General features: G+C 49.5%; 1 long non-coding RNA gene across 1 annotated transcript in view; it reads left to right on the top strand.

Annotated features, from left to right (window-relative positions):
* The first annotated feature begins 835 nt into the window (after window positions 1–835).
* Window positions 836–24,995, top strand: part of LOC137165895 (uncharacterized) — a 52,130-nt gene continuing 27,970 nt past the window's right edge. The window contains exon 1 of the long non-coding RNA XR_010923516.1: window positions 836–1,047. This is a non-coding gene — a long non-coding RNA (uncharacterized lncRNA). The remainder of the gene's footprint in view (window positions 1,048–24,995) is intronic.

The raw sequence follows: 24,995 nt of genomic DNA, 5'->3' as shown, positions 1-24,995 counted from the left end.
ATTCTTTCTACAGCTATGAACTGGTTTATTAAAATATAAGCTAACTTTAGAACTAAAAATCAAAGGATTTTATTTGAAATGTAAACTAAGGGCCTGATCCTGCAAACACTTATACATAGGAGTACTTGTAGGGATGTGAGTGCTCCCCTGGTGGGGTGATCTATCAGCTGACTTTGCAAAGCAGAGCAGATCCATGTACCTGGGCAGAGCCCCACTAAAGGCTGCTCCCCAGTGCAGGGGCCTGCTGGCACTGTGTGTATTCCAGTTACTCATGTGCATAGGTACTTGCAGGATCAGGGCCATAAACTATAATAAACACACAGAGCCATGTGCTAATGAAATCCAAGCTAAGGATATGAGCCATCCCCCAGGTTTATAAAATATAAACTAAAAGCTGTCACTTAAAAGGAATAGACCATCCCACAGGGAAAGAAAGGGTCTAAGCAAAATCTAGCCCAAGGAAACTAGGGTGGCAAAGTTTACCAGACTGCAAAAACTAAGAGCTTTACTACAACTTTCAGCGAGTTTCCTAAAGTTGGAGAGTTTAGAGATTCCCAGGTCAAAGCGCCAGTGGGCTGAGGGATCCGCCTGGGACAGGGGCAGGGCAAGGAAGTGCGCCGGTGACTGGAGAAGGCGGAGTTGCCCTTGCTTGTTGACTGGGAAGTGGGAACAACCCCTCCCTTTTTCTTGCCAGGGCAGCGGGATCCGGTCCGGGTTTTGCAGGTGCCCCTCCCTTGCTTGGGTGCCCTGCCTGCTTGGAGCTGAGTCCGTTCCATGCCCGGCTCCCTCTGCCGCTCTACCCCCCCCCCTTCCCCTGCCCAGCTCTGCCGGGGGCAGAGGGTGGCCGGGATCCAGCCCGGGTTTTGCGCGCCGCCCGCCCCCCTGTTAGAAATAGGAAAATTCAATAATCAAAGCGAAGGGGAGAGAGAGGAGGAAAAAAATCCGGGATCAGGGCAAGTTTGATGGCGCATGCGCGCTGCGGGCTCCATCCCAAACACACACATTTCCCTTGACTTGGAAAGTCACCCAAAGCCGCCCCAAGTGCAGGTAAGCCCGTCTGCTCTGCCCCGCCCCGGCCCCGGCCGGCGTCCAACTCTCCGGGGCAGGGGCGGCGGGGCGCAGCAAGGGGCACGGCCCTGGCAGGGAAGGGGGCGCGTGGCAGCGGCAGGTGGGCATTGCCCCGGGCGCCGCTCTGGAGGCGGGGGTGGCGGGCGCTGCAGGCTGCCTGGGGCTCCGGTGCGCTCCCGGCTGCGCTCCGTGTGCGGAGGGGCTGCGATCGCTGCTGCTGCTGCTGCCCGGGCACTTTGTGCGGCTGTTTGCTGGGGGCAGGACGCGGGGGGTGCGGCGCTGTGCCTCCCCCGGGAGTGAACGAGGGGAGGGGGCTGCGGGGCCCGGGACTGGGGGAGGGCGCCTGTGCTCCAGTCCGCTCCGCTCCGCTCCGCTGGGGGTGGCCGGGCCCCGGGGGAGGCAAAGCGGTGCCGGCTGCGGAGCGGAGTTGTTGGCCGCGGGAGGCCGGTTGTGCCGGACAATTTCTAGGACTTTTAAAATAGCCCTGGGAATGGGGGGGGGGGGGAGACACACGCGTGCGCCCCCCTCCGCCGCCCTTCCCTGCTCCCTGCCTGGGGCGCAGGTACCCCGCTTCCCTCGTGGCTACGCGAGGGGGTCCCAGCCCCATGGGGCGCAGCTCCGGCGGGGCGGGGAGGGGGGCAGCGGCCATGCCCCCTTGCTCTGTGCGAAGAGAAACTTGGACGAGAGGCGAAGGGAAAGCGCCGAGGGGGTGGCGTGAGGCTGGGGGGCCCCGGGTGGAGCCGGCCGGCCGCGGAGCCAGGCTGGAGGTCCCCGGGAGGAGGTGGCGGGCGGTCGGTGCCAGGGAAGTTTCTCCAAAGTGCTTGGCCCGGGCTGGACCTCGCCGGCTCCGGGCGCTCGGGTCCGGGAGCGGAGATGGAGCCGGAGCCGGAGCCGGAGCAGTCGGGGCTGGGAGGAAGGAGCCGTGCGCTCGCGGGCGGGGAGGTTCCCGGGGCCCCTCCGTGCGCTCCCTGGAGAGAGACGCTGGGGGCGGCTGGACGGTGGCGCTGGCTGCCTGGGCTCGGTGCGCGTTTGGGGGAGCCGGTGCCCGGCCCCCGGGAGCAGCAGCCGGTTATTTTTACCCGGTGGCATTTGCAGAACGCGCAGCTGATTTGCCAGCCCGAGCCAGGAAGTTTCTCCCCCCCCCGCCCCGCTTTTGTTTTCTTTTTCTTTCCTCTTTTCGGATCCGCTGCGGCCGGGAGCGGCTCCGGCTGCGCGGGGGGGCGGGGGGTGTTGCACTGCTGGGCTGGCGGGGGTAGCTGGGCTAATGCGTGCGGGGTGGGGGCAGCAGTCAGCGCAGGGGTGTAGTGAGGGGAGGCGGGGGGGCTCTGGGATCCGTGGGGTTTTGGTGAATGTCATTCTCCATGTTTGGAGGCTCCTAGGACAAGGGAACAGGTGTCCGACCCGTCAATCAAACTGCGGCCTGCCAGGAAAAGACACTTCGGGGCGTTGACAAAAGAGAATAAAAATCCTTGGAAACTCAGCAGAGCAGGGGTGCGTGTGCCTGCCCCCTGGGTAGGGAAGAGTTAATATCCCAGGGCACCGCCTGCTTCTGATCTGCCTCCCCAAATCTTTAATGGCTCTCCAGCCCATAAGGGTTACTCTGACATGGGGGTCTCCCTCTCTCGGACTCCCCAGGAAATTGGAAAGCAAGAACTACAGCACTTGTTCTTTGGGTCTATAAATCCAGAGAATCCTTCAGATTTGTACCTCCATAGCTGTGGTGGAAGGAAGTATAGTCTGGTAGTGGGGACATTGACCAGTAACTTGTTGGTGTTGATTTCATGGGAGATAAGTGTGTGTGTACCATGACAACCTTCCTGGAGTAGTGGAGAGAGTCCTTCCTTTTTGTTTTTCTGGGTTTATTTTGGGTTTTTTGGGGTGGGGGTCAGGAGACAGAGAGGAGGAGCTGTTGGGAAAATTGACACATTTGGTAAAGGGTGATGAAATTTGGAGTAAGGATAAGATTGGAAGGGGCTCTGATTCCAGCCTGGGGACTGGCTCACTGCACCTTCTGAGCAATTTGTTTGGAAAACTTTCTGGATGTGTCTGAGGATTGCTCTGAATCACTTGGGCGTACATCCATCTACCTCGATCTTTTTTTGTGGGAGTAAGGTCAAACTTTTGATGAACTTCATGCATAAATTCCATGTGCCCCCCTCCATCCATGCTTAGCTGCATATGCAGTCACTACAACCCTTTCCTTTGGAAAATGGTTTTCTCCCCCCACACCTAATTTACCTACATGTATTTATTTCTGTTGCTGTAATAACTTTTAAAGTGAAATAATCTCTTCCCAGGGCTTTGGACTTCTGCTTCTCAGTGGTTTCTCTGTCTCCCCTTCCTATACCCACTTTCTTATTTATATTTTGTTGCTACCTTGTTAGCTACCTTAGAAGCAGTTAGAAAGAGTTTATGGGGGAATATTGTTGAACTTCAGTAATCAAGTTTCCAGATCTTATGCCTCCTGTTTAATTTATTAGACTAGTTATTTATTCTGTTGATGATAATCTGTTGCTGGTTTCTATGGAGATGTTAAACTGATCTCTTTCAGAAATCAAACTCCATATGCACTAAAACGTTTAAAGGGGCAGTTTCCCCTTTTGTTTGCAGACTTTACCTTTTCAATGGCTCTATTGGCCTCCTTTATATTTTATATATTTTAAAAAGAGTCTGAAGTTGAAGCTTTGTGCAAGACAGAGCTTATTATGGCTAGCAGAAAGCGCTTTGATCCTTTAGTTGCATCATCATTTAAAACAGATCATTTTCCCCCCCATCATACCAGATAGAAGAACCCTTTCAAGATCAAAGAGTCCAGCTAAAAATTATTGTTTAAAAAAATAAAAAGGGGAAAAAGTGTTATATTAGGGTGTTGTTTCCTTAATTTGCTCATTTTCTTCTAAGAGATTTATTTTAGCAATGAAAACAAAAAACTTGTAGCAACTATATTGTTATTCTTATATCTCCAAAGCTTTTTAAATGTTAAAAATAAGTTCAAAGTCAAATATCTCTTAAGATAAAGTGCATGTTAGGGTATATTTATTACTTGTTTTCTAAATGTAGAAGGTCAGAATCCAGAAGGCTATCTTATTAAAGAAGGTTTTAATAGTCTTTGTTTCAGCTTAATGAGAGAGAAATATAAAAAGCATTTTCATTGTAACATTTATGTAGTTTTTAAAGGAGAATCTCTGCAATTTATTCATTTTGATTTTTTTTAATTAAAAAAAGATCCCCTCATTTTATTACATATAATCTAGAGGGATTGTACGTTTTGTTCGGAATTGAGTGGAGGAAAGGGAGACTGTCTTACATTTCTGACATACTTAAAAATTGTGAACTCACCATGAGCTCATGTATTTATCAAGCTGACAAACATGGTACAAAGCTATTGTGTTTTCTGCTCATCATCTTGGAGTAAAGTTGTAGGTTTTAAAAAGAAAATAATTACCCATACGATGCATTTTTAATATCAAAGTGAACTCCTTCACTTTTTCCTATCTGTGTCCTCAAAATGCTTCATCTCTCCTAAAGCACTCCCCTTTTTGTTTCAATACACTTCTGCATTTTTCTTTTTTTTAAAAATAGGCAAATAATTGCAACCAAAACAACCCTAAATATATGTTTAATTTCACGAGATAAGATTATTTTATCTGCAGTTGTTCGGTTTGTAATCTCTCCTTAATATTATTTTGGCTTATCATTGCAGTCGATCAGTTTATTTCTTTTTTAAACAAAATTTACAAAAATATTTTTTTTTATTTGTTTGATTTGAATTGCAAACAGAATTGACTCTGACAAGTAAAAGGAGGGGGGTAAGGAAACACTATGGCTTTAAACTCTGGAGTTTGCATATTCTCCTTGTATCTTTCCCCTTTGCTAATTATTGTGTTGTTTTCAGAGCAAATATGTCATATCCATGGCGACCAGGCAGGTTTATTGTCTTTCAGAAGCAATAGCTCACATAAGTAATTAATGACTTCTTTTTTTTTCCTCTGGCTTAGGTTAAACAGATCATTCAAGGAAAGTCATATCTCTCTCTCCCTCTCTTTTTTTTTCTCTCTTTTTTTTTTTAGCCCAGTGACATAAGAACATGAGTTAGAACAAGAAAATACTTTAACCAAGAAGTCAACAGCTTTTTTTCCCCCGTTTCTTTTTAAAAGCTGTAAGTGTCAGCTTTCCATACACATGACGTTGTCATTCTTGCAGTTTCAGAGCAAAGCCCTGGTGCAGGGAAAACCCATTGAAAGCTTGAGTTCAGTTGGTAGTTGTACAACAGAAAAAGGTGGCATGGGGGGAGTTATAAGGGGTGGGAAGGATATTTCTCCTTGAGGAAATCAGTGTGTGTGGATGGGAGGGAGAGAGTGACCCAAAAAACCAACGTTGTCTGGATCTGACCGATTGCAGTTCAAACAGTTTCCAGGAAAGAATTAATGACTTGATTTTATAGATACGTAGAGAGATATTTATTTGCTCCGTCCAAAACAGTGAAGCTAATTGAAAAATCAAACTTTTGAAAAAAAATTTAAGTGCACATAAACTTGAGCCTTAACTTACAGGAACCTATTGCAAATAGAGCTCCTTTTTTGCAGATAGTGTGTTTCAGGTGTAAGGGTGATCTTTCCCCTTTCCAATTCTGGTTTTTCCTATTAAACAGAATCTGCTATCTACCCTGCCCAGGGACTGGTTATCCAGTATGATTTACTGAGATGGTGATTCTTCCCTTCCCCCTCTCCCCCCTTCACCCTTGTTTATTTTTTGTTAATTTCATTTTCAGAAGGATTTATATACTGTCTATCTATATAACTTCCTGGGGAGATAAAAGCACTACTTGATTCCATAAACCAAAGCTTTTGTGTGCGTTGTATATTTAAAAAACAAAACAAAAAAATCCCCCAAACCAAACCCCATTGATTGAATCAGGTACTGTACTTTGCCAGTAATGAGTCCATATTCCACAACACTGCTACTTTAACTTTTAAAATCTGTTTCCTTTCTGGTTTGTAACACTAATCAAAGAGCCACTTCCTCCCAATTCTTTTACCGGCTTGGATTAATTAGAACCACTTGGATCATATTTTGTAAATTTTGTGTGGACGTTGTTTTGGGGTTGAGAAACATGGTCTCCTTGAACTAGGCACAGTTAGAATTCGGTATTATTCTTTTTTTTCCAAATCTGTATCTCACTCTTCCCTATCCTCCAGAGAAGGTGTGTAGGTTCAGTGATTGGAACCTACAGGCAGTAGACATTAACAATAACAATAAAAAACACAAAGAAGAAGAGAGATTTTGGTATCTAGTTTCTAGAGAGCAGAAGAGAAGCCCCTAAGTATTGTAAAGCTGAGGCTTCTACAGAGTTGATAATTGAGCCCTTAACCTTCTGATGTCTATATCAGAAAAACAGACTCTAGCAGAGGGAGACAAAGAATAAAAGCAAATACCGGGCAGAAGGGAGCTTGGGAGATTTCTGAAATATTAAAGTATAGATCAGGGTCACTTATAAATATACATATTACATTTCATTAGGTTCTGTTCTTTCTCCTTGGTGAAGTGCAGCTGGCTTAAAGGTGGCTTTGAAAGCACTCTGAGGTTTCGAATGCAGCTGTGCATCAGGGTGCTTCTGTGTGGAGTGAACAGATCGAATATGGGAAGACTTGTCTCTTAAAATAAAATAATAATGTCCGTTATTTTTTTTGAATTGACCGATTTGTAGTGGATTTTTGTAAATGAAAAGTTAAATAAATGGAAGTTGGGAGTTTTGCAGGCTGTGATTTCTTGGCTGTACTGAATGGACTGGAATCGAACCACTTCAGCCACCCGTCAGAGCAGTTGTTTCCATGTTCTGTCACTGTATTTATGTTTCATCTGTATGTTTGTATCTACAGATAGGGTGCCGGGGAACAAGGGGCAAGCAGGCACACAAGGGGGCCCTTAAAGTTAACTTGCTTTGGGTGTAGAAGACTGTCGCTTAAAAGAGAAGCAAGAGCGCATCGTAAATTTTGCTAAAATTAATCAACCGTTTAAGAGCTCCACATTAACGAGGTTTTCTAGGCAAGCAGCTTTCTTCTTCTTCTCCTTCTTCTTGTTACAAAGTCCAAGAGGGTTGGGGGGGGGGGGGCAAATGGGGAAGGAAGGGGGTGGAATTTGAGCAGAAATAATAAAAACAAAAAAGGCTGAATTTGTAGAATATAAATCCTCCTGTGTCCTTGATCCATATTGTCAGGATTTTTTTTTTTTTTTTGGTCGGATTTGTCCTGTGTGTCTTTGACGGAAAAGGCACGTAGAGAGAGAGAGAGAGAGAGAGAGTGAAGGGTGGGGGGGGGGGTAGGAGAGAGAGAGGGACGTGTCGCTGCTTTGGAGCTCATTATCATTCTTAATAAGTCTTAAGGAATAAAGAGGAGCATTGAGTGTAAATGCTGGGTAATCCTAACACTCCTCAAGGTGAGAGGAGTCTCGAGGACACAGAGAAAGAGCGAGGAGGAGGGGACTGGTGGTGGGGGGAGCAGGAGAGAAGCTGCCAACGAAAGTGGTCTCGGAAACCAGGCGTGGGCTAATGCAGATGGTGGCCATTGGGTGCTTTAGTTTTGTTGCACAGGCCTGTGCTGGGGAAAGTTCTCTCCGAGTTTCTCTCGGAGATGGAAAGAGCAGAGCTGGCCATCGAGACCAAAGCGTCGGCCTCTGAAGGCAGGACTCAGTGACAAAGTTCAGAATCGGGGCGAGGTTGCCTGTATCCTTTCCCCAGTTCCCCATTCTCTATGTCCGGTCTACCTGAAACCATGCTGTGATGGTTTACACTTGCTGCCCCTATGCACATCGTGCTGTGCTATTCTATTGGACGCTTTGCCATACCTCAAATATAGTTCTCGTCTTCCCAGTTCATGGCAGTCTCTGGCTCATGCTTTGTAGCAGGCTCCCCCTCCCCAGCCCTTTTTGTTTCCATCTCATAGGAACTCCCTTCTCTGTATTTCCTAAGGAATCTGCCTCCAGTTACGTTTGATTATAAGGGGAGGACATATCCCAGACGCACCGCTTCGGACACTAGGTGGCTTAAAGTATAGGAATGGTTCGGTAAGCTAGCTGGGAGAGAGGCTTTCGTTCTCTCCTCTGGTAATCTCCTTTAGTCAAACTTTCGGCTGCCAGAAAAATGCAGAGATGTCTTCAGATGGATCGTGGGCTCAGGCATCCTGTTGCCCCACAGCTGGGAAATGTGTCCATGAGCAGGTCGAAGCATCCAAGCCTTCGTGCAAGTGAGAGAGAAACTAGTAAAATGTGCTGAAGGGCTGGGCTGCCTGCGACCCCACCAAAAGGAATCAGGAAACCATTTGCTTCATTAAGGCCTCCACCATAATTGCGTGTTCACCACATCCATTGGAAAGAGCTTGCTTGTTTCTTTCAGAAGAATGGCTAGTGTCGCCCTGTTTGCAGGACTTTTCTCGACATGCTATGTGTATGCTGCGGTGCTGGGCACTTCAGAAATGCTCATAGCTACCTGCCCCTTTGCCTGATCTTTGTTTCCCATTCCAAGCCCAGTTGTAGACAGATGGGTGGGGTATGTACGGGAACTTGCCTACTATATCCTGGGCCTTGAGAGCTGGATTGTAGCAGATGCAGCTCTGCGTCTTTAGTTCCTTCTTGAGATTGCATGGTCCTGCCAGCTGAGTTCTTAGCACTTGAGAGCATTCCCTCTTCTGAGCCAGCAGTGTGAGCTGAACCTACCTCTGAGTGACCACGTGTACCCTGCACAAGACGGTCCGCTTGATGATGTGACTTTGATCAATCTGTGGGAGAGGCCTGAAATAGTAAGACCTCTACCCCTTTTAAGTCCTGAGTTCCTATGTTCATGTGCTTCGCTGCAGTACTGTTGCAATAGGTGAGCCCCAGGGCTAGTTCGCACTTGGCAAAGAATAGCTATAAACTGGGGCCAGACTGGCAATGCTAGGGACTGAAGGTTTCCATCCACAAAACAGCTCCATCCCGGATAGTGGCAGTGTCAGATTCTGCAGTGCCACCCTCCTCCAGGGCTCCCTCCTGAGCTGGGGTAGCACCTAGAGCTGAGATGGGGGTGTAGTCTCTATGGCCCATCCTGTCCTTGACCTGTCTTCTAAGACTGCCAACTAACTAGTGCCAATTGTGACAAGGAGGTGGAGCCTTTTGCCCTGGGAACTGCACTTAGGCCTGTCAAACTCATGTTTGGGCCACCAAAGATCTGTCAGATAGTAAATTTCACTCGCTGCCAACCTGGGCTGGAATAGAACTGGTGGCCTGGATGTAGAAAAGTCTGTGTGCCAGTGCCAATAACCTGAGCCGTCCGGCCCCCAGCTTCCTATGTTAGAAGACACGTGAGGCTGATGTTAGATTGCAGAGCAGCGAATTGGCTTGTGCCTTTGGAACTTTCTCTGTGCTTGACATTTTGCACAATGGGGCAATGTTTTCTCTCCAAAAAGAGCCTTATTTTCATTCTCCCATCGGTAATGCTGGAATGAAATAAAATTGGCCATACGGCACTTTGTTCTGCCTTATCTGGAGTCAATCTGTAGGCCTGGACATGTACAGAGGGTGGTCCAGCCTAGAAGTTGTTGGGAGGAAGTGATATAGAGTCCATGGGTTCTCCAGGAGCTCTTAGTTCTGAGTTCGCTCCTTTGGAAGGACCATATGGACAAGAAGCCTCGAACCCTCTTGGGATGGAGAAGATGTGGGTTATGACAGAAGCACTTTGGATTTTGCAGGGAGTCCTGTTGCGGTTGTACCCTGTTAAATCTTTGGAGAGACCGTGGGTACCATACAGTGTCTGTTCTCGAGACCTACGTGTGAATACTCCTGAACTTGGGCTTGGAGCGTGACTCCTGATACTCGTTAGTTCAAGAGGCTGGGAGGAAAGTCTAGTGGTTAATGCTGGGAGGCTAAAGAGCTGGATTCTCTTCCTGACTCTGCCACTGATTTGCTGTGTGACCTTGGGTGGGTCACTTCTTGTCTCTGACCCTCCATTTCCCCTGCTGTAAAACAGGGTTGGAAGCTCTGTTCAGTCACATTTTTAAAGTGGTTGGGCATCCTCTTGAAGAAGGTGCTATCGAAGGGCTGAGTGTCTGTAATGACGTGCTGGGGTATTCAGAGGGGGCAGGGAATGCGCATCCTGCCTCAGTAACCTGGGAAGCTGGTCTAGATTTAAATCTCTCTGGTTCTGCTCATCATGCTGATGGCAGGGAAGTGGGGGTGGGGCTTCCACCTCTAGCCCCTGCACTTCCTTCTTTGCACTTCTTTGCCCCTTATCAAGACACTGGGCAAAGCCTTCTGTGTCCTGGCTGCAGACAGGCTGAGCCCAGGGAGTGGGGGGCCATCCCTGGGAGATGTTCCCTTCCACCCAGCTCCGCCCGTCCCCAAGCCTGTGGGAGGGAGAGCTGTGCAGGTTATTGCTTGTCTGGTTGTCGGACAGGAAGGCTGGCAAAACAGCTCCCAGGCTGACTGCCATGGTCGCTCTGTCTGCAGAATGTCCTCTTGGTAGGACTGTTACTCAGTGACAAGGAACCAGCTCATTGGGGTCAAGGAACCAGCCCCTCTCACCAGCACCTCGGGTCGGGCCAGCTTTCTGCCGAGGTAGCCACACACTCTCCCACTGGTGAACCAGTGACAAAGTTCCCTTGGGTTATCCTAGCTTCTCAGCAGTGATTTGCAAACAGGCATTTGGAGATAAAGTGCTGGTGCCGTGCTAGGGGCCGGCGGGACAGATATGAAACACGGCAGGTTTATGAAAGAGAAGGTGTATGAAATGCAGCCTGCAGCTCTCGTTTCACTGCACTATGCCAAAACACACAGTTTCTTATTTCAGTAACTGTGATCTTTTGAGGAGGTTAATTTCCATGACGAACTCCAGGCCACGTGCTCAGAGGATTTATCTAATTAGACTGACACTTTTCTTTTAAAAAAGAAAATTAAGCTGCCCCTTGGAGGACTTAAGTATTTTAAACTGTGGGAGCAGCAGCAGGCAGCGTGATCTCTGCCCGCTGAGCAAGGAGAGAGGAAATTTCCCCCACCCCAGGCCTCTAGGTCAAAGCCCCCAACTGCTTTATTTTCTTAGATGGTGGCTGGATGCTAACAGAGCATTTGATCCTGCCTGAGTGACTTCCTAAAGCCTCATCTGGCTTCTTAATGCATGTAAACTCTGGCCATTCTGGGTGGCTGTGTGTTCAGGACAGAGTGGAAGGTAGAGACGACAGAGTCCTGTTGCTACATCTCAGCTGTGTCCAGGAAGACCTGCAGGGGGGAATCAGTCTTCACAAGCATGTCTGTCTGGTGGTTCTTATGTGGTCCCCATCACCACAGTCCTCGGTGTGCCTCACAGCCTTTAAAGTTGGAGTTAGCCACGCGACACCCCTGGGAGGTAGGGCAGTGCCGTAAGCCCCATTGCACCTGTGGGGAGCTGAAGCCCAGAGAAACAAACTAGCCCAAGGTGACACAGGAAGCCTGATAGGGAGCAGGGAATTAAACCCTGGTTTCCTGAATCCCGGGCTAGTGCCGTAACCACTGAACCAGCCTTCCTCTAAATCTGTTCAACTCTGGGGCTTCTGCTTTAATAATGTCTTTCAGGGTAGACCTGAGACTGATTGTAATGAGTATCAAGGGGGTTCTTAACTGAGGCTGTTGGGTGCAGACAGACCCTGTGGTTCTGTAGTTCAACAGTGACTGCCAGTGCGTCACCATGCAGGGTCTCTGGAAGTGCTGGTCTGTACTCGGGGGTGTGCTGCTGACTGCACTGCGCTATTCAACCCTGCATCTTGTGGGAGGATGGTGTTCAGGCTTCACGTGCAGTGACGTGTGAGCCTGCCCTGGTGGGGAAGCCTTGCACCCGGGGTGCCCCTGAGAGGCGGATTGCAGGGAGGGCTCTGTTCGGTGCCGTTTTCCTGCATTGAGCCCAGACAACTCACAGCGGAGCTGGTTGCGCTGCAGGCAGGAGTAGCTGAGCACTCGCTGGTGCCTGTGAAAGGGAACGGTGGCGACTGCTGGGTGTCTGCCATCCACAAGGGCCGGCTTGTGAGGCCCTCACTCACAATAGGTAATACTCGCTCTGCAGGTATTCTTACTGGTTTCCCTGGGGCTGCTCACACTGTAGCGTACTCGGTGCTGTGTGGTGTGAGTGAGGGTCTCGCAATCTGGCCCAACGGGATTTTTATTGTATATGCTACAAAACCCAGGTCACTGGAGTTCTGAAGAAGCCACAGTGGATCCAGGCTGAGAGTTTGTTTCGATGGGGCTTTGGAGGAATGGGGGAGAACAAAAACAGATGCACCCTTCGAGCCCCCACTCAGCTCCCGTCTTTTATATAAAGTTAAAGAAATAACAATAAAGATCAGTCGAAGATCAAACTGCTACAATCCTGTTGGCTGGGGCGTGAGTGCGCAGGCTTGGTCAACCATCCCTAACAAGTTAGGAGTTGTATAAACTCCCAGCTTACAGCTGTAAATTTACTCAATTTTAAATCCAGCCACAAGCTGGCTCAGCAGGATCTGAAACCGTCTGCTCCAGTAGTCCTGGTATGCTTGAAATTCACAACTTCTGGGGCTCCCAGCTTTGCTGAACACACACGCTCCTGCCCCATGCAAAGGGCCCGATCCTGGATCCCAGTGCACGTGGCTGTGCTATGATATAGGCAGGAAGAGGATCTCCCCAGCACAGCCTGTTCTGACTATTATTGCATCCTCGCTTAGCCCCAGCAACCTGTGCCCTCCACTCCATGGGGGAATGGCTGCCTGAGTCACATAGGCACAGATCCACTGGCCCTGCCTCCATTCCTCCCACCCCATCTTACTCCCCACAGATGCTCATGGGTGTTGAAAAGGGGTGTTCGGGGGAGCAGAGTGTGCACAGACTGCCTTGTGCAAGGTCTCAGAATACCGCCCTCTGCCTTTGCACAACAGAACTACATTCACTGGGTTGCTGCTGTGGGCAGGCTTTGGTCAATACACAGTCTAAGGCCTGCTCCTCTGGTCTTTATTCAGGCATGTGCCCTCTTGAGGTCTGTGGGCGTTGGCTTGAGCAGCGGTTGTTGTTGCAAAAAGTACCGAGTCCCGTTTAACCGATAGATCCATCGCCATGGGTAATTTCGAGGCAGGCGTAGCACTCCTGGGAAGCTGAGATTTTGGCCTTTCTGCCCTGTCCCCAATACAGACGGGCCTTGGGGTTATTTGCACTGAAGCAGAACTTGGCAAAAATATAAAATAAAATAAATGTTGGTGAAAACAGATCTCAAATAAGCAAAAATCAGCCAACCAGCAATGGCTGTGCTGCGCCCGTTAGTGCCTGACTCTATAGCACCCCCTCATCCTGCATCCTGGCTTCCCTCTTGTTGTTTGCCTCGTACATCTTGTTTTAAATCTGACTGCAAACTCTCTGGGGCAGGTGCTGTGTCTAGGTAAGGTCACATGGGCCCCAATCCCAGTAAGGGTCATTGAGCACTACTGCAATGCAAATAAAAATACTAATATCATGAGCAGTAATGAGGTTGTGCTTTCCAGCTGCTTGGTTGGAGTTGGCTTCAGCAGGACAGAGTCCAAGGCCTTCCAGCTCTGACTGCCAGGGTGAGGCAGTGTAAGGGGCTGCTAGCCCTGTTTTTTTTGTTTTGTTTTGTTTTGTCCTGTCCACTGGCCCTACGGTGGTGCTGAGAAGTGATCCCAGGTGCCATGGGTCTTCAGATGGCCCACGTTGCCTGCGTTTCTCCACTCTCAGTGGGTGCTGACTGCCAGGCCTGATCTGCTGTGGGAAGCCAGTGAGAAGTTGGAGGAATACTGTGAACAGCTAGGGGGTGTCTGGCAACCTGTGCTGGCTCCTTCTAATCACTAAGCCATGTGCCTGAGCCACTGTGAGCTTGGGGAGGGGGGAGGGGTATTTGTTCTGCATCAGCAGCAATGAAACGATTGCTGCAAAATCTGTATCATGCCAAGTCCTCCAGGATGGCATGGGAACGACATGGCCATTGTTCCTGATGGCTCCAGCCTGGTCCCTGTGTTTCAGGCTGAGCCAGCATGCATGTAGGCAAGTTCCTCTGCGTGTAGGGGGATGGAATCTCCCCTTCCTCCCTTGCCCAGTCTGAGGAGCTCCCTTAGCATGTGGCTTGGCCAGTGGATCTGTGAAGCTGTGGAGCCAGCAGCCATGCACCAACCACCTGTACGCATATGCTGCTGCTGAGTGGCATGCAAGAGGATGCAGAACCTAAATCAGGCTCTGCCACTTACTGGGCCTTCTACACCCATAGGGCTGGGCAAGAGGATTGTGCCTCCTCCATCCCCCCAAGAATTTGAAGCACTTTGCAAAGACAGGAGGAGGCTGAGAGTGACTACATCCTCAGTGCAGCCATTAGGGGAGCTGTTGGATGGGCCGGTTTGGCCATCTTAGCTTCACCAAACCCTAGCAGAACTTCCCAGTAGGCTGGGCAGAGGGAGACATGAGCAGAGATGATGTGGATGCAAGGCCAGCCCTATGAAGACACCAATCCTGATGCTTGTCAGGCCCCACACATTTGAACCGGTCTCCTCCTCGGTTGCTGCTCCTTCCCAGCATGTGTACTCCCTTCCTCACCCTATCACAGGTGGTGCCCTTCCCTGCTGTGCATCTTGAATGATAAACTAGGGCCCAGCTCTTTCAAAGTTGCTAATATCTCTTTGAAGTTGATGGACAGATCTGCCCACTCCTGACCCCAGTAACAGGTGCCCTGGCCCTCCTTGCTTGGACCCTGGTTCAGCAAAGCACAAAAGCATCTCCGTCATGTATCTGCCAGGCTGTACCTCTCCTGGATGTGGTGTGCGGGTTACTGATGTCCACCGGGGGCCAGGCTCTCTGACTTGGTGCAGGGCCCTTCAGAGTCTAGGTCTGTCCCTGGATGGATACAGGGGCTCCTGGGAAGACTGTCATGTTCCTCCCCACCCCCAGCACGGTTAGCGCTGGGGTTGGTGGAGCTAGCGGAGCTTCTTTCCCAAGAGTAGATGGAGGTGGACAAATGTGAACAGAGGGATTTGAGAAAGCTTCATGCCCCCTTCCTCATCAGTCACCATGGCCCCTGAAGGGTTAAGGTGACTCCTTGCTGCATCTGCTGGCAGGAAAGCGCCATCCCTGGCGTCCAGTTGGTGGTGTTGGTGCCACATTTTCTTGCTCTGGTTTTGATGAAAGCATGTAACTGGGAGCTCAGTGTGCAGAGGCTCCCAGTTGACAGGCACTGGGGCTGCCAAATTACCCTCACTGAGTAAACTCAGCAGCCCCTTGGCGTTGGTGGCAGAGGAGAAACACACTAACTAAATCCTTCTGCCCAGCTCGTAGCCTGTGTCCGCTTAGCTCTCTGGCCCCAATCTTGGCCATTGACACCCACAGTCCCCTGGAAGGGCCCTGGGAAGGACCCATTCCTGCCCCAGGGTGGCTGCTGCCCCCTCCATCTCATGTGTCCAAACCACAGAGCCCCGCAGAGCATTGGAACCTGCTTGGTGCTTTGGAACTGGATGGGATTCTTGGAAAAGACTCCAGCTGGTCCCGTGGGGCCTGATCCTGCATTGCAGTCTGTGAGGCTGCTTGTGTGAGTAAGGCGTGGCAGAATCTGGTCTTGGGACCCCAAATTGGACGTGGAGTACTGGACTCCCACCTGGCCACTGCACTCCGAAGTCTTGGTATGGAGGAAGAGAGGCTAAGCTACATAGAGTCTTATGAAGGAGCTCTACTTGTTGCCTTCTCCCACCCACCTGGAGCTCCTGCAGGAGTTTTCCCTACAGTGCATCTTCCAGTTGAAGTGATCCCAGCAATTCCTTGAGAGGTGGCTCCCCAGCCGAATGGACCTCGCCATCAGGAAGTCTCTCCTGATGTTAAATCCTGTCATACTAGTGGCTGAGAAGTTGCTGTGTCCTCACCAAGAATGTCTCCAGAGCAGGCATGTCCAAGCGTCCCTGTTACTACGCTACTGGAACCCCGAGGCAGCTGCAAAACTGAAATGGCTCTCGGGGGGGGATGGATGCTGGTTTATCTGTGTAGCTGGAGGAAAATACATTCAAATTTCTGCCCGAAGAGGCGATTCTGGCATGTGAGAAATTCAGCCAAGCTGATCAGGGTTGCTGTTCCAATATTTTTCCCTTTCCATCATGATCTATGGGAATCTACCCCATGACCAGCAAAGAAAATCTAGGTGAGGAAAACATATAAACCAGAAAATCTGGATTGTCTTTTCCTGGAAAAGCTTGGTCCCTTTTTCTCAGCCATCTCCATGCATCATGGGTTCTGTCATGAAATGATGCTGAGGTTGCGTAAGGGCAGAGGCTCTGTCTACATGAATGAAATTAGTACCAGTGTAACGATGCCCATGTGTAAATCCTTAACAGAGACCTGCTGCACCAGGCAGAGCAGGGTTGCACAGGGGCACCTTGATCCAGTAATGCAGCAAAGGAAGCTGCCCCTCTGCATGCATGGCTGTGCTGAGGGTTTGCCCCCATGCAGCTGTGTCGCTATAGTTACACTGGCGTGAATTTCCTTAGTGGTACCGGGCCTGCGTTTCAATTATCTGAACCGAATGCAAGCGTCTCATTCAAAGGAAAGCAAATAGCCAATCCAAACTCCTCCTCCCTCCACGCGGCCTGGCCTGCTCGCTATTATCAGCCTGACGAAGGGGAGTGAACAGGTGGAGGATAACAGTGCAATTAAGAGAGGCCAAAGTGCCTCGTAAAGTAAACAGAGAAGCAGCCCGCACTCCAGTTCCCCAAAATGCACTGTTGCGTTGTGGGGCCTTTTGTGTGCCATCAAACGCGGACAGCACACCTGCTCTCGCGGGGCATCGCCTAGAGTTTCGTTTGCAGCCACGCACTTGGTTATATTGTGGTAGTGCCTAGAGGCACCAACCCATTGTGCTCGGCATTTTGTAATAGTAGATCGTTCCCTGCCCCAAAGAGTTTACGGTCTAATCTGGTTACTCTTCGTCTGCGTAGCTAACTGTGTCGCAGACCTAATTTGTGTGCATTTCAAACAAAAAAAATCTGCCTCGTCGTCCATTGTTCCAAATTCCAGTACCTGCTCAGCCTTCACATTTTTTTCCTCTTTGGACTTTCGCAAAAGGAGAAGTCGCGCTTACCCAGGGCCTCGTTGCAAAGTCACCTCGTGTCACCAGAGGGATTTCTTTGATCCTTATGCGCTGGGGGAGTCTGCAGCGGTGGTGCTGCTAGCGTTTGCGTGCCATTAACTAAAAAGAGGCTCCGCTCCCCTGGTTACGCCAGCAGCCTGTGTGGAGAGAGCTGCAGCGTCTGCGTGACTCAGTTACTGGAATTGTGCTCAGCCAGCAATGCCTTTTGTCCTTTGCCCAAAACTTCATGCCAGTAAAAAAAAAGATAAAATTCTGCTCTTAGTTTTCCTTTCATCGCAGGTGGTGCCAGTTGGTTTTTGCTTTATTTATACAGGGCGGGGAGACAAGAAAAAGAAAACAAGGTGGAACTCGGACAAGACCCAAGAAATGTTTGAGTCTGACGAAAAACTTCCTTTTGTTGGGGGCTTGGCTGGGGAGGGCAGGGGGGGTGGAGAAAAAGAGAGAAAAGCGGGGAGGGAAGTGCAAAGCATCAGCTCAAACCAAGCCCAAATCCTCCCTCCTGGGTGGGTTTCTTCCTCCTGCTCTTTCTTGAATATTTAGTTATTTTGTTCACGTGGCTTGATTATGATAGGGACTGGAGCCCAGGTATAGGGGTTGTCTTGGGACTGTGAGGTGGAGCCATGCTGGGAGCAGGGTTACCATTGTCATTTGAGTCAACCTGGGGGAGGAATTTTTAAGTTTCTTCTTAGGCCATGTTGTTTGGTTGAGTGCTGGTGCCAGCCTATTGGCTAACTGGCATTGACGAGCAGAGGTGGGGGGAGCAGGCACAGGGCCTGGAAATTAAGATTAGCCCTCTTGGTTACGGAATAAAGCTGGCAAACATGACCCCTAATGGCCAAAAACCCAGAAGGCCAATAACTTGATCCCGTTTTTTTTTTTTTTTTAAATCACTATAAAGTTTTAAGCCAAATCTCATGATCTTTGAATGCTTGGCATTGGCAATATTACTTACTTAGGAAGCCTAATCACAGAACAGGACCCGACTGTGTCAGACGCTGTACAAACATAGAACAAAAAGATGGTCTCTGCTCCAATCTTATAAGAGACAACAGGTGGATACAGACAGGGGAAGCCCAAGGGAGCAATGAGACAATATTGCTGGGCCATGGTCTCAGCACCTCAACTACCTAATGGTTATTTTTCAGTTGTGAGTGACTTGAGGCAGATTTGAAACAGTGGCTTAGATGGTCTTCTCGTATCTCTTACGCCTACGCTGTGCTAGTCGAATTCTGTGGTCTGAAGCCCGTAGAATATTTGTAGAAGAGGAAAATGCACAGAATGATCTAACAACTGGTTAGAATAGAAGAGCATGTGAAAGGTTTAATAACTGTAGATCCATCCTGTTTGGTGCCAGTATGGACCCAGACAAACTGAAATGGTTCAACTAATCCTCCTGCTACTGGCCTGCAATGCACGGGTGACCTAGCAAAATCTCCCAGAATGCACTGCTTCTGAAAGAAGAGCTGGGAATTGTGGGATAGATGCCTGCAGGCTATTTGCCACTGACAGTGCTGAGGTGGGACAAAACAAGCTGATTTTAGCACGGCTCGTGTTTACACAGGTTCACTACATTTCGTTCATTAGTCCATGGTGTGGATGAGGTCTTGGCCTTGCAGTGCCCTTTGCTCGCCTCATTTTAACTCACTTTGGCTATAACTCTTCCCGTAATGGCAATAGGACTGTGTTTTCCTAGCCACACAAGCAATGAAAAACCTCCCTGGCAGGCAGCTGAGCTAGTGCGTGGTTCTCTGTATAGCACGGAGGGGCCCTAAATGCACACGCACGCACGTGTACCTGGAAACAAACCAAACCCTCTGTACTCAGCTGGGAATGTTCTTCTCCATGGTGCTGGCTGGTGTTCCCCAGCCATTCTCTTTCTCCCCTGTGAGTCTCAGGTACATGTTCAGACTTGTGATGACTTTGCTCTGCACCATCGTGGCATGGTAGCTGGGTGGTGAGTGAGGTGTTGTGGGCTGCAGTGTCCTTTCCTGGCCAAGGTGGAAGGAGAGGAGATACAATGTTTTCCACTTTTGTAGCATCTCCCACCCAAAGATCTCAGAGCGCTTTGCTAACATTAGTCACTGAAGCCGGGCAATTCACCTTTGAGACAGGTGTTATCTCTGTCTTACAGATGGGAAAAACTGTGGCCGAAGGGGGTTAAGTGACTTGTCCAACCCCACACAGTGGGTGGCAAGGCTGGGTAATAGGATCTAAATCTTCTGATGCCCAGCCTGTACTTTCATCACCAGACCACGCTCCCACTCATAAGACTTGTAAGATGTGAGAGGTCTCTCAGCTCAAATAAGTACAGGAGGAAGGGCAAGGGATTCTATTTAGATGGGCTGGTGTCATTGTGTGGATCCAGGCTGGCGCTGAGCTTCCCTGTGGGGTCCTATCCAAAACCTGCTAAGTTTCAGGTGATGGCAAAGAATCATGGACCCTTCCAGAGCATTAAAAAAAATCCTCAAGAAGTTAACTTTATTCAAACTTCTCCCTACTGCTGGAATAGCCTTGGGATGCACTCTTAGCCTGCCTCCCTAGCATGATCCTGGGTGCGCACTTCTCCAGCGCAGGCAGATGAGAAAATGCACTTCCAGTGTTGTCAGACAGAGCATCGGGTCCATCCTGAAAATGCTCTTCTCCTATACATCCAGCAGGGCCTGGGAGGCCAGTGACGTGCTGTACAATCCTGATTGAGTCACTCAGGGCCAGATTCTGAATTCAGTGAATCCCAGTGTAAATCTGGAGTCACTTCACTGCAATACATCGTGTTACTCCAGATTTACACTGGGGCAAGTGAGTTCAGAATCTCGTCTTCAGTCTCTCTGCACCTTAGTTTTCCCCTCTCTACATGGGGGTAATGAAGCTTACCCACCGTTATTAATGGTTTGATGGTCTTGGATGAAAGGCAGCTATGGAAGAGCAAATTATTATTAATAGATTTTGTCTAGACTAGGAGGTTTAGGAGTCATGGTCTGAGCGGGACCAGTAGAGAAGAGGGTAGAGGCACTGTCTGTAGACGGGGCTGTCTGGGGTTTGAGTACCATAGCTGACCACAGGGAATCTCTAGGGAACAGGCTGGCTGCAAGGAGGCCGGCAGCAGGGACCATGAGAGGGAGCGAGTGTTTTCATCCAGTCTGTTCCGAGCACAGGAATGACTGTGGGGAATGATTTCAAAGCCACTACTATGGAGATTAAGGGGATGAGAATGTAAATCTCAAGTAAAAAGGTAATTGAATGTAATAGCAAACACTGCTCAGGCTATGTTAATTTTAGCTCTTCCCCTAGATACAAGGCGCTGTATTAGTGTTTTATTACCATTTTGTTTGCACTAATAAAATAGTAAAATTTATTTCGAGGAAGTTGAAGGATGGTTTTACAATGCAAATTTGAAGAAATTGGACTTTTCGTTTACGCCACGGCTGTTTTAAACCCTGACGGGTGTAAATTAGCCTCCCAAGCCTGGGTGAAATCCATTGCTACAGCAGCCAGGGGGAGAGTTTGATGTGGAGGGCATGGGGAGAGACCCAACCCCAGTTCTTCAGAGAGGCATCTGATGGGATGGCAGGAAAGGCAGTCTGCCTGGGCCCCTCTGGGGGAGAGGAGGATTGGAGCAGGATTGGGAATGGGTGTTTGAAACCTGGTTTTTGCTTGCTAGCTGATTTCACCAGTTGTGATTGTCAAGAGTAGGTAGGGCAGGGTAGATATGTCTAGTGCCCCCTGTAGGCCATGCATGGACTACAGATCAAAGGGACATGAGAAGCAGGGATGGGTTAATTAGAGCTGTATCAATGCAAAGTATTTATCAGCTGTTCCAAAGTTTTGGACGGCCTCTGCTTCCTAGCACAAACAACCCTTCCTCCCAGCTCACCTGGTCTTCCTTGTGCTTCTGAGTCCTTGATCTTCCTCTCACCGTATGGGCCCAGCCCTGCTCATCCGCTGGCTGTGCACTGTCCTGCTTCTGATTCACTGCTGAGTCATGGCACCTCCAGTGGTCAGGCCCACATCCCAAGGATCCTGACTTAATCATTCCCTTCTGCAGTGAGGAGGCCTCAACATTATCAAACCGGAAAGGAAGGAAGGAGGCTCTGATTCTCCATGGCTCTGCACTTCGTGTCGTCATCTGCACCAAGTGGTGTAAAAGTCTGCCATTCTGATCTGTGTTTAGCTGCCACTTGATGCCAGGGTAGATGACACCACAAGGTGCAAGGCAGTACAGAATCAGGCCGAGAGAGCAGCATTGGGCTCCAAAAGGGGGGAATTGGCTGAATGACCTGTGGAGATGGGTGATTCAATTTGGAGACTGAAGCGCCAAACGTGAAGCTAACCAGTTTCTCCAAACCTTTCTGGGGCTTACACCAGGAGACTGGAAATCTCACAAGGATGCGTTTTCTAGTAAGACTTCAGGCACTTCCTGCACCTTGTTTGGTCCAGAAAGGACAGATGTGGGCGGAAATGGAGCCTTGGTGCAGGATCTCAACCTAATGTTCTTCAGGCCTTGGAGGTTCACTTCTGGTTCTAGGTGACGTCGAGGATTTAAAAAAATAATCAGATCTATCTTGTGCATCCCCAGATCTCTAAGCAGCAGTAGCATGAAATGACCATGCTGAGTTTCTAGGGAGTTGGTAACTGAAGGTTCTATCTTTGTTCGATGGTCCAAGGTCCTCTGGCTGCTTGCCTGGTGGGGCAAACAGTTCTGCTGGAGTAGACCAATGGATCTTATCTCTCGCACGCTGGTTGCTGGATTTCTATAAAGGGACTAAGATGTTGATTTTTTGATGCTGAGTCAAGAACCTGCTGCAAAAAGCCTCCCAAACCCCCAAAATGAAGTGAAATGAACCAGTGAGGGTTGGGGACATCATTGGAATGGGAAATGGGCATGAGAGGCAAAGAACTGCCTGTGGAATGGTCAAAGTACCGCTGAACCTGTTTCCTTTAGTGCCCATGGGACTGACGGACCCACAAAGTATCCCTTGTTCCCAAGTGTTTCCTGCCTACCAGTGTTAGCACTTCTGCCACCCGCCTGACCTTGCTGCTGTGGGCCGCTCCAAACATTATGTTTGGTGTCCTGCCATCTGATCTGTCTCAGAGAATGCTGCCACCGTTGAACAAGTGGCACAGTATGGGCTTGGAAGGGAAAAATATAGTGCCTCCATCCTGCTGTACAGCCAGACAAATCTCCCAGCATCCCTTTGGGGCATGAGTATTGTCAGATCGACTGCAGGCTCTTCAGGGCAGAGATCATCCTTTATACTGTTTGTACAGCAGGACGGGGCTCTGGATCTCTGGATCCTGATTATTACTACTATTAATAATTTGTATTCCATGAGCGTCATCCCCACGTGGGGAAACTGCGGCGCAGCAAGTTTCCATGACTTTCCCAAAGGAGAGCGAGTGGCAAAGCTGTGGGTATAGGAGTCCAGACTCCCAGCCTTGTACTCTGACAATATTCCCTGCTGTGTGAGTACCAGAGAGGGCAACAGAAGCTCTTAAATCTTTTTGCTGCCCCAACTGTGGCAAAAAGAAAGTTGGGTGAGCAGGGCTGGTAGATAGAAAGAGCAGGGGGAGATGGGAGGTGGGCTGCTATAGTGGATGTGGCAGAGGGGGAGCCGGTTTTGACAGTATTACTGAAGAAAGCAAAGTCTCTTCCTTTGGCATTGAATTGGTTTCCTATTCCAAGTGAGTCCACGGAGCGGCAGGGCTGTGTACCCAAGGATTTCCGTAGAGCATTAAGCAGAGGGGTTATGCTCTGGGTGGATTTCAATCGAAAACTATAATTACATCAAATAGCAAGCGGAAACGGAAAAAGAGGATTACAGACTATCCTGAATGCTGCTGGCTGAACCTGTTTCATTATGCACACCCGCACAGGGTGGCATGTGCATGTGCAGTAATCCCTCCTTTCCCATTTCCTTTGGCTCTTCGATGCAGTGAGGGGCTTTTGTGTTGATATGGCTGCTTGGGGGAAGGATGGAATTCACATGGTCTGGATTCAGTCCTCCTCCAGAACATTTCCTGGCCCTAGGCAACGAATGGGCCAGCCAGACACACTCCCTAGCCCCACTCACTTTCCTTCTCCTTTCCCAGTTTGTTCTTGGCCTAGCATGTTAGGATCATCAGTACTCAAGCCCAGGGGGATGAAATCCAAATCCATGGGGGTCTGGTGTGCTCAGGAATGGAAATGGGATGGAAGGGCCTTCTCATCAGGTCTAGGGTGTAAGCTAAACTCCAGCTCAGGTTGATAGGGCCCATCTGATAGCTATTCTGTCAGCCATATTAAATGAGATTGGAGCATGGAAAGGGGGCTCTCGGTCTAGCTCATAGTGGAGAGGTGCTGCACCATTGAGGGGTCGCGCTCAGCGCTGTTTGACCTCACTGGCAGCCGCAGCAGGGAGGCCAAAGAGTGGATGGGGCAGGGAGGTTAAGCTCCCCTTTCGCTCCCCCAGGGTTGAGATGCAGAGTTGGGACAGTGGGGGGGAAACGTGTGCTGAGGGGAGAGGCCTTCAGTCCCCAGGGCTGCCTGACGGACTCCTTTCATCAGCATTAAATGCACAGGAGTTATACCCTGTTTTAAAATCAGAATTCATTCCCATCTCCCTGGGCCTCAGTCGCCTCAGAAGTCACCTCTCCACTGGATAGCAGCCATGTGCCATACATGGTCCCTCTTCAGGGTTAGGACCTGTTCTCTTATTTCACAGTCCTAGAACTGTTGCTTCCTCTGGACTCTCTAATTCAGGTTTCCTGGACCTGTTGAAATGTACTGTGAATTCTAACTTGCTGCTTCTGCCTCCTGGCATCAGTATATCTGTCAGCTGCCTTCTCCTAGTCTTTGTCTGCCTCTGGTTCCCTTGAATCGCTCTCCCCATCTATCTCTTTCTTCCTGTCTCAGGCCGTGTGTGTCTCTATTTGCCTGATCACACACCTGAGTTTGGGAGGATGCGTTACTGAGCTTGCTGGGATGGCTGAATGTGTTTGCCAGACAGTGGGGATGAGGTGTTAAATCCCTTTGCTGCCTTCCCAGGCCTGCTTCCTCAGATGGCTTTCCAGACACTTAATCCCAGAATCTACAGCCCAGCTCAGTCCGTTTGATGGGATCTTTTCTTTTCCATTGATGCTAAATTGGCGAGGCTCAGCAGTGCAGCTGGATCTTGCTTTCAGCCGCTGAAGAGCACCGCACTCTGCTTCGCTGGAAGGGGGCTTGGCTCCCATCTCACCCAAGCCTTAGCTCTTCGTGGCTCACAGCAAGAATGGATGGCAAGGATTTGTGGCCCATGGAGGAGATGCTTGGATGCAAGCAGTTGCCATGGGCAGGAGGCTTGTGTAGGCCCCAGTAAGAGGCACAAGAAGGCCGGCAGCCAGGTAGATCCGAGGTCTAGGACTGGTGGCAGAAATGTGCAGGATGTGACTTTACCAGATTCCATGCACTGAATCAGAAGCATTTTAAGAACCAGCACCTGTAAGCCTGTAAACATTTAATCTTGTCTGAATCACACAACTGATAGCATCTTGCGCTACTGAAGCGGGTGGCTTAATGGTCTGAGCAGCAAGTTGGAAAGGCTTATCCTCCCAGCAACCACTGCTTTGAGACTGGGTGGGGCTGATTCTACACTTTGTTCTGCTGGGAGTTGCTGTGCTGTTTCTCCTGTGAAAGACTCACAAAATACTTTTAAACTCCAAGGGCCTGATTTCCCCTCCTCTCATACATTGGTGTGGCTTCCTTGACTTAGTGCTATTGTTCATGGCCTCTGCAGAGAGCCAGCACAAGACCTAAATACTACTTACGTTTTATTTAAATCCTATTGATGCACCTGAAATGGAGCATATACCTTGTGCTGGC

The sequence above is a fragment of the Emydura macquarii genome, unplaced genomic scaffold, assembly GCF_026122565.2.
Source record: "Emydura macquarii macquarii isolate MOO-44397 ecotype Brisbane River unplaced genomic scaffold, CSIRO-AGI_Emac_v2 contig_2768, whole genome shotgun sequence".
Classification (NCBI taxonomy): Eukaryota; Metazoa; Chordata; order Testudines; family Chelidae; genus Emydura; species Emydura macquarii.
This window is presented reverse-complemented; position numbering and strand designations above follow the sequence as displayed.